Source organism: Penaeus japonicus, unplaced genomic scaffold (genome assembly GCF_977035675.1).
Source record: "Penaeus japonicus unplaced genomic scaffold, GWHDUDI00000001_assembly GWHDUDI00000013, whole genome shotgun sequence".
Classification (NCBI taxonomy): domain Eukaryota; kingdom Metazoa; phylum Arthropoda; class Malacostraca; order Decapoda; family Penaeidae; genus Penaeus; species Penaeus japonicus.
In genome coordinates, this window is record NW_028234415.1 from 24,915,996 (window position 1) to 24,925,995 (window position 10,000).

A 10,000-nucleotide genomic window follows, 5' to 3' on the forward strand; every position below is an offset into this window, starting at 1 on the left:
TTTTTGAGTGATTGTGTGTGCTTTTGTTAGATAGATATTGATGCACACTTGGTTATGCACACACACTCTCTTTTCATCATACACAAACATATCTTTCTCATCACTCTCTAACTATCAGTCTGAATAGACGACTGAGTGTGGTGTGTGTGTGTGTGTGTGTGTGTGTGTGTGGGTCAGTTGGTGATGGAGTTGTATGTGAGTGATAGAGTGTGAGTGTGTGAGAGTGGTTATTGAAAGACAGTGTGTGTGTTGAGGTGTGTGTGAGTTTGTGTGTTTTGAGTGTGTGTGATTTTGTTGTTTGTGGGGTAGTGTGTGTGTCTGTGTGTGAGTGAAGTGAGTTTAGTGTGAGTGTGTGATAGAGTGATTTATTGTGTGTTATAGAGGGATTGTATCTCACACTCTCACACTCTCTATAATCTGTGTGTGTGTGTGAGTGTTGTGTTGAGTGAGTGTGAGTTGTGTGTGATTTCATTTTTAGGTTGTTGTTTGTTGGTAGGGAGGTTGGAGAGTAGTTTTTTTTTGTTGTTATTTATATATGATATATTTTTTGGTGAATAATTAGATAATTATATTTATTTTTATAAATATACATATATGTTATGTAATATATATTAATATATGTATATATATTACATATGTATTTGTGTATATATATACATTATACATATATGTGTATTATATATATATATATATATTTATATTATATATATATTATATATATATATATATATATAAATATACACAAAACACAACAAAACACACACACACACCACACACACACACACACATATATAAATATATATATATATATATATATATATATATATATATATATAAATATATATGTTTATATATGTTTATATATATTTATATATATGTATAATATTAATATTATAATATCTATAATTATATCATAATATCTAGTTAACTATGTTTGTTTGTTAGTTTGAGTTTTTTTGTGTGTAATATTTACAAACTAAATTAAAATAAATAACCAAAAATATTATAAAAAACTACACTTAAACACAAAAACACACACACAGACACACACCCACAAAATCACACACAACAAACTCACTCTTATGATGCATGGAGTATTATATATACGCCATCATAAATAACCCCCCACCCCCAAGTGTGTGTGTGTGTGTGATGTGTGTATATATAGTATATATATTTATATAATATATATATATATTTATATATTACACAAAATTTTTTTTTAATGTATATGTATATATATACCATATACATATATGTATATATATATATACATATACTATATGTATAAATATATATAATATACGTGATCTATATCCTCATGATATAAATATATGTATATGTATATATGTAAATTAAATAATAAATATTAAAATGAAGAGTCCCACTCCCCTCTGACCTCCAGACTACTAATATCAGTCCCTACTCTTATTAACTTATTATCCTATACATCATCACCTACCTATATATCTCCCAATCATGTGATTAATAATATCATTTTTTTTGTATATATCTATACGTTCACACACACACACACACCACACATAAAATTTACATTATATGTTTATGTATAATATAAAAAATAAATAAAAAAAATAAATATACCAGGAGAATCATGTCCGAGCAGTATGATTACTGTATACACCCCAACTACCTACATTCTAAACTTAATATACATATTTACTTCCCCTCTGTGTGGCCAGAGTGTTGTGATCCAGAATTTCTGCGTCATGCTGTGTGTGTGTGTGTGTGTGTTGTATGTGTGTGTGTGGAGTTCCGCTGTGTGTGTGTGTGTCCGTGTGCTTATATAATCTACTATAATATATTAATTTATGTTTATTATCTATTCGTAACACACACACACACACACACACACACACACTCACAGCACACACACACAGCTAGATAGTTATTTTTATTGATATTATATATATTTAAGTATTGTATGTAGTGATTCTCTCATACTAGATTTTATATTAGATATATATTTATATATATTATATATTGATATAGAGATATTTTCTATGTATATATTTTTTTAGAGATATATATAGTTATATTTTTATATATGTATATTGTTGGATATTTATGTTATATATATAGAGATATTTATATATTTTATATATATATTATTTTTTATACATATATTATATTATAGATATACATTCATAATATATATATATATTTTAGTATTATTTATATATGCATATGGATATTATATTTTATTTTTATATATATATATATATATATATATATATATGCATAAATATATTAATTATATATATATATTATTTATATATATAATATATATATTAATATTTTATATATATTTATATAATATAAAAAAAACAAACACAAAAAAAACCCAAATATAAATTATATATATATATATTATATATTTTATATATTTAAAAATATATATACACTTTATATAAATATATAATTAATATATATATATATAATTATTACATATTATTTTTATATATATTATAATTATAAATAAAAAATTATAATTATTTATTTTATATTTAAATATATATACATAAAAATATACATATATTATATATATATATATATATTATATATAAAAAATTATTTCTATTATATATATTATATATATATATATTTTAATATAAAATTTTTATATATAAAATTATTTAATTTTTTAAAAATTAAAAAAACAAAAAAAACAAAAACCTTTAATTATATATAAATTTTTAAATATATATTTAATAATTTTTCCGAATTTTAATAATAATAATATATATATATTTATTATTATATATAATATATATATTTATATATATTATATATATATAACTTATTATAAATTTAAAATTTTTAAAAAATATTTTTAATTTTATTATATATTTTATAATATATTTATTTATTAATTTTTATAATATTTTTATATATAATTATATATAATTTAAAATTTTATATATTTTTATATATTAAAAATTTAAAAAAATATATATAATTTGGAAAAATTAAAAATTAATATATTTTAAAATAAAAATAAAATTTATTTTTAAAAATTAAAATTTAAAAATTTTCTATAATATTTTTATATATATAATATTTATTATATATATATTTATATATATATATTTTTTTAATATTTAATTAATTTTTTTAATTTAATTTTATTATTATTTTTTTATATATATTATATATTATATATTTTTTTTTTTATTTTTTAATTTATTATTATATTTATATATATATATATTATTATTATAAAAATTTTTTTGGTTTAAAATTTTTTTTTTATATATATATTTATTTTTTATATATTTATATATTTTATATTTTTTTATGTATTATTATATATATATTATTTTTATTTTATATATTTAAAATTTATATATATATATTTAAAATTTTAAAATTATATTTTTATTTTTATAAATTATTTATTTTTTATATTATATATATACATATTACCCCGTGTGTGTGTTTTGACCCTTTAATGTCTTTGAAAAAAATTTTATCAAGACCAAAATAATCATTATTTTTTTCATTTGACAAAAAATAGATAATAAAGAATTAAAAACGACATACATGTAATACATAAAAACGTGCATACACAAAGAGACAGGATGACCACCGGGGCGTTGTAAATATATTAACCATGTGTGTTGTAAACGTAGCAATATTCTCTTCATGGCGTGAAAAAAAAGACCATCAATAAAAAACAGCAAATGAGATACAATGCATTCATAAATAAAGAGATGAAATTATCCCACGACTAGAGAAAAAAAAACAAATCAAATAACTCAAATAACAAACCAAATAAACAAACTTAATGCTAAATACCATAAACGGCCACGGAAATGATAAGAAGAAAAAGAACAGGGGAAAGTTGGACCGCCTCACACCAAGAAGCGACGAAGAACCTCGACCCTCAAACAACCCGAGCAACAGTATTAACTAACACGTACAATAAAAGTACACAGGTCCCCACGAGGAACAAGGCATCGTGGTTAATATCACATGGCTGACCGCAGCGACAATTTTTACTCAGATATATCTGTTGGAACAGGTTTAATGTAACCAAACGTGATATGTTCTGACATCCTCTCTCTTTTTTTGAGCGAGGTTTTATGATACGATGGTGTACTGTATTAGAAAAATTAATGGACACTGTGGGTAAGTGCGATTTTATTTGTAATTCTTAATATTTACATAACTTCACGCCGACAGCAGATCTGTATAACATTAGTTTTCCATTTAAATTTCTATTAGAATATTCTTGGAGAAGCTGCTTATCCATATCTCCTATTCACGTTTTTATCAAAATAGAAATAAACTACGATTATCTATTTTTTATGATAAAAATTTATTTAATCAATATACAAAATATTGTTTTATTTTTATATATATATTTATATATATAATTTTATATTATTATATATATATTATATGTTTTTTAAATTTTTTTATAAAAAAAAAAAAATTAAAAGTATTTTTTTTTATATTTTTAAAACATTTTTTTAAAAAAAGAATATATAAAAATATTTTAAACACCCCACACACAGAGTATTTAGCCATTAGGTATGATACTAAATAAAACTTATTCTAGTTCACATCAATATTTCAAGTTGCTAATACATTCAGCAGCTCATTGGAGCTGCTTACTGGAACCAATAACTTGACGTCTGATGTTTCTTCTACTTCACAAAATGTTAGTTTATAGAACTAGTCTAGTGTGATTTGTTTTGAAGTCCCTTTTCCTTCTAAGAATTTTCACCGCCAACTTTTTCTTGGGGGGTTTTTAATTATTTAACAAATTTTATTAATTTTTAACCCGTTACTTTCCGTGTTGTTTCAATTTCTTTGTTTAAATTTTAAAAAACTATAATTTTTAAAAAATAGAGTATGTTGTATTTTTGTATTTTTTATAATTTGTAATGTTTATTTGACTTTTTTTATTTTTTAATTTATATAATTTTTTTTATTATTTATATATTAATTTTATATGGGGTTTTTATTTTATATATAAAAAATTATTTATAAAAATTATTTGTTTTTTGGGGGGAGGAGGGGGGATTTAAATAGGGAGGAAAAACATTTAAGGGATTTTTTTTATATCTTTTTGGTGTTTATAATATATATATTTATAATATAAATATATATATATATATATACATAATATTTTATTATTTTTTTAAAATTAATTATATAAATATTAGGGATGGGTTTAAAGGGTAGATAGTTTAAAAGTTTTTTAAAGTGCTTTTTAAAAAATTTTAAAATAGATTGCTATGCTTTTGTTTAAAGGGTTTTATGTATTTAATTTTATGGGTTTTTATATGTGGAATTTGTTATTATGTAAAATTTTTTTTAAAATTAGGGAGTTGGGTTTTATATTTTACTTAATTATTAAAAATTTTTATATATATTTATTTTTTTTTTATGTATGTTTTTTTTTTATTTTATAAATATATATTTTATACTTTTAAAAATGTACATAATTATTTTTAATATAATTTTTTATAATAATTTCTTTTATTTAACTATAAAAAATTTTTACTAAAATATTATAATTATATTTTTATATTTATTTATTTTAGATTTAAAAAGGGGTAGATAGATTTTGTTTAAAAATTTTCATTTTTATTAATTTGTTACTAAATTTATTTCATTATTTGGGGGATGTTTTAAGTATTGAATTCTTGGGATTTAACCAAAACCCCACCCAAACACACACAAACCAACCCCCAACAAAACAACTCACACCCCCCACAATTTTATTATTTATAAATAATTTATATATATTTATATTTTTAATATATAAATTTACATGTACATATTTTTAATATATAATATAACTATTTTATATTTAATATATTTATATTTTTTATATATATTTATTATTTTAAAATATTATTATTATTTTTATATATATATATTTTTAAATATATTTTATTTTATATATATTTTATAATATTTTAAATATCATGTAATTATATTAAAAAACCCCCCTTATTTATATATTTATATTTATATATTTTATATTATATATATATTTTTATTTTTATATATATAATATTTATATATTTTTTAGAGGGAGAGAGAGTGAGAGGAAGGGGTTGAGGGGAGGGAGGGAGAGAGGGGAGAGAGTTTTTTATATATAAAATATATATATATATATATTTTTTTATATTTTAAAATATTTATATTTATATTTTGTATGTTTTATTTAAAAATTTATAAAATATTTTTTATACATTAATTATTTAATTTATATATATAATATATCTATATATTAATGTGTATGGATATATTTTACATTTATTGTCTATCTCTTCTTTTTCTCTTCTTCTTTTTCTCTCTCTCTCTTTTTCTCTCTATAATATTATATTATATATATATTTTATATATATATATAAAATATATATATATATAGTATATAGATAATAAATAATGTAGTAAAAAATTAATAATATAATAATAATATATATAAATATATATTATTATATAATATATTACTATATAATATATATAACTATATATATTATATATATATATATATATAGATAAAGGTTATTATATTATTATATATATATATATTATAGATATTAAAATTATATATATAAAATTTTTATATATTAATTTTATTTTTATTTTTATCCTTTAAATTTTATATTTATAAAAAATTTAAGGGTAAATAAAACACATAACATTACAAAACATAAATTATACATATATTATATATATATTATATATATATAATATTATATATATATTATTATATTTTTTTATTATTATATATTAATATATTTATAATATATATATTTATATATATATAATATTATATATATATTTAAAGTTTTATATATTTTATTATTTAATTATATATACTATATAATATTTTATATATTATATAATTATATATTAGTAGAATAAAAAATAAATTAAAATATATATATATATATATTAAATTTATATATATATATTTTATAAATATATATTATAAAAATATATATATTATATAATTAATTATTTTTTATTTTTATATATTATATTATATATATATATTATATTATATAAATCTATATATATATATAAATATTTTTTTTATATAAAATTATTATTAATGTAAACATACAAAAAAAAAAAAACCTATATTATATTTATATATAGAGTATATTATATATACATTAAATAAAAATATATAATTATATAATAATATAGATATCATAAATATATATATATATATATAACTGTATAGTATATATATATATATATTATATATAACTATATATATATATCTCTATCTATATATATATAATAAATATATAATACATGTTATATGTTTATATGTGTCCTATCCGGTAAATGTTTAATTGTGATGTTATGTGTGTCTACACACACACATTTAAAATGGATATAAGTGTGTATATAAACACATTTACACGACCTGTACAAAGACCCATATAAACACATAAACATGTACATAAATATAATTGTATACATATAATATATAATTATATTATATATATATATGAATATATGTATCTAATAAAAATTAAATATATATTGATTATATATTTATATATATATATATATATAATATAGTATATAATATATATATATATATTTCCCTATAATGTATAGTACACCCTATAGATGTACACACACATCACACACACACTCAAACACACTATATATAATTATATAATATAATATATATATATAAATATAATATATATATATATAAATATTATATATAATATAATAGTATTGTACATAAAAAAAAAAATCTATATAAAAATATATATATATATATCACAATATATATAAATGATATATATATTTATATAATCTATATATATAAAATATATATAAGACATATATAATATTATATATATAATATATATAGGATAGTATGATATATATAATGATATATATATATATATATAGACTTTCATATGACCATACATATATATACTTAATATATATTTACATACATATATATAGACATAAGAAAAATATATATACTAATATATATAATAATATATATATACATATATATAAATTTATTAATATATTTATATAATACATAATTATATACATATATATATATATATATAGATTTTATATTATAATATTTAATATTTATATATAGATATATCATATATGATATATATATATAAATATATATAATATATATATATAAATTATAATAATATATGTCATATATATATATATACATATATATAATTATATATATATATACAATATATAATATAATACATATATATAAATAATTATATATATATATATAAAATCAATATAATATATATATATAATATAAACTATATATATACATATATATGTACACACACATACACATATATATATGAGTCTGTGGATGGCTATGCACGTACGTATGAATTCATCTCATTTTTATGTAACTGTATGTTGGTCTATCTATTGACAAACTACACAATACACAAAGATTTCATGCAACATTTGAAGATGCAAAATGACAACAAAATCTGTTTTACGGTCAAATTAACTAGCAATGCAACACCAAGACCAAAACATAAAGGACTTGCAAAAAGATGCCACAGGGGTTTATTTTGCTACGAAATTCAGCAGGAAATGACCAGGCGTGGCGGATCCAGCGCCTTAGGGCTCCAAACTATCAGATTGGGGTTGTATGTCCCTTGTTGTCCCACGCCTGCATAAGAACGGCATGGTAAGGGTTAACATTAAGGGTCTTTAAATAAAAAAGGGAGGTACAGTTACTACCTAATATATATATAAGAGGAATATATATATATATATATATATATTATTTATATATATATACAAATACATATATATATATATGTATGTTATAATATACTTATATATAGTATATACAAATATATATATAGATCGATAATAATATAATATCTATATACATATATATATATATAATATATATATATATATATATATAAAAATATAATATATATATATATATAAATATAAATATAATATATCATATATATTCATACATACAAACACACACACCACATACATATAAAAAAAAAAACATACATATAAAAAAAAAAAAAAAAAAAAAAAAATAAATATATATATATATATAATATTTAAATGTATCTTATATCTATCTAAATATATATATGTATCCCCTGATATCTAATTATACTAACTATCTATATAAATACAAAAAACTAATATAAATGATATAAATATAAATATAATTAAATGCGTCTATGCTCTCTGATGTGAATGGGGTAGAGATATGGGTAGATGGATGTAGCTATAGATAACACACACACAGACAACATAGAGTAGTACACACACAGACGTGAGACACACACACACTTTGTGATATCTAAGTCACATATATAGTGAAGTCTGAATATCTAATATTATATATATAAATCTTATATATATATATATATATATATACTAAAATATATATATCTATATAATAAAATATATAAATATAATAAATATATACATATACATATAAATAAATATATATGTATTCTAATATAATATAAATATATATATATAATATATATATACAACACATATGTTATTTATATATCAAATAAAAAATATAATTATATATATATATAGATATATATATATATATCTATTATACACACACAACACATAGTATGTATGTATATATATCTATATATAATTATATTAAATAGATATATATATATATCTATATATATATTTAACAACAACACATATGTATTATATAATATAATATAAAATATAAAAGATATAAAATATATATATATATATATAATATATATATTAAAAATATATATATTATACATAAATATATAAATATATATATACATCATAAATATATAGTATAATATAACATATATATAGACTATAATGTATATATATATATATACACAATGTATGTTATGTATGTATTGTATTATGTCATTTATGTAAGGTATGTAATTGTATGTATTATGTATATAGTAAAAAATATATAAATAAAATA